Raw genomic sequence first — 1,725 nt, forward strand, 5'->3', positions numbered from 1 at the left:
TATGTACATAATATGATTAACTAAATTTAAATTTTAAAATAAAAAAATTATAAAATAAAACAGTGTCTAGGCAGGTGTGGTGGTGTTTCTAATATTTCAGAGGTAGAGGCAGAGAAGGTTCAAGCCTGTCCTCAACCACGTAGGAAGTTCAAGACCAGCCTGGGCCACATGAGACCCTACCATAAAACAAAATAGCAAAGCCCAAACCCCAAGCCAAAAACCAACCAACCAACAAAATCAAACCCAAACAACAACAACAACAAATCCAAATAGCATTAGTAAGGTTCTTTACTGCAGAACTTCTTGCATAACTGTGCCATCAAATCAGCATATATAACTGAAGGCTTCTGGGTGAACGTCACGTGCTGGGAACAGAAGCCTGGGAAAGAGCCTTGTCTGCAAGTAGTTTACTAGTCTGCAGCAGACAGACTTTACGCAAGGGGCTACCCACTAATTATAGCTTTATAGTGCTACAAAGGAGAAGGGTGGGGTCCAAGGAGAGCGTGTTTGCCATTATGCTCTATCTAGTCTGGCACATCAGCAGTGGCTTTCTGGGGGAAGTGATGTCTGCATTAAGACTCAAAGGAGGAGCTCCTTCCTAGGGCACAGGGGTGTGGAGCACACACAGACACTCTGAATGGGAAAATGTCCTAACCCACTTCCCTACACTCCTCCAAAACTCCAGCTGGCATGGGGTCTACTGTTGGCTTAGGTGCAGACAAAGATTCCCAGCTGGGATTCTAGAGACCAGAGCTATGGTGATAATACCCTCTGCCCTTAGCTATCTAAAGACTAGGCTCTCTCTCTCTCTCTCTCTCTCTCTCTCTCTCTCTCTCTCTTCAGCCTTGTCTTTGTTGTCAGTAACATCCAGAATAAAGACCATGACCCTGGAGAGCTATGCTTATTTTATTCTGTTTACTCAGCAAGGGGCAAGGGCTCTCTCATGCATCCCAGGCTGGCCTCAAACTCATTATGTAGCCAAGGATGACCTTGAGCTGTGCCTCTTGCCTCCAACCCCTAACAGCTAATATTACAGTCTCCATCATCCATGCATATGTATATGCATATGTATATGAATGTATATATATATATATATAATTTTACATGTATAAAATTAAAATTATAATATAGGTTGCTTTTTCTATTTCTTAAGGTACAGACATGAGAGAAGCAGCACTAACCATCAGCGAGAACATTTTTAAGTAGGAAGGGAATGAATAAAATAAAACAAGAGAATGCAACAACTATAGCATTGATTATAAGTAAATGCTAAGGTGATAGATAGCTCAGCTCCCAGGCATGTGATATTGAAAAGTATAGTATGTTTGCCACCCTAAAGCTTCAGGAGACCACTGTGCCTTGGCTATGACTTGAGTATGTTCTAGAAAGCCACATGTGCTGAATTGAATCCCTGTTGTATCATATTAGGGTGAAAACTTAATTCCAATGCAGTATTCAGAGTTGGAGTCTATAGATGTTGATCAGTATTAATAATTGTTGACCTTCCATCTAAGCTCGGCCCCACAGTTACCTGGCAACAGTTACCTGCCTGACTCACTATAGAAGGGGATGTTTGCCCCCTCCTTACTCTCTTCCCCCTCTCTTCCCATTCCTCCCTCATGTGCTCATAGCCAGCCTCTTCTCTTCTCTTCTCTTCTCTTCTCTTCTCTTCTCTTCTCTTCTCTTCTCTTCTCTTCTCTTCTCTTCTCTTCTCTTCTCCTCTCC

The sequence above is a fragment of the Mus caroli genome, chromosome 2 (genome assembly GCF_900094665.2).
Source record: "Mus caroli chromosome 2, CAROLI_EIJ_v1.1, whole genome shotgun sequence".
In the NCBI taxonomy this organism is placed as follows: domain Eukaryota; kingdom Metazoa; phylum Chordata; class Mammalia; order Rodentia; family Muridae; genus Mus; species Mus caroli.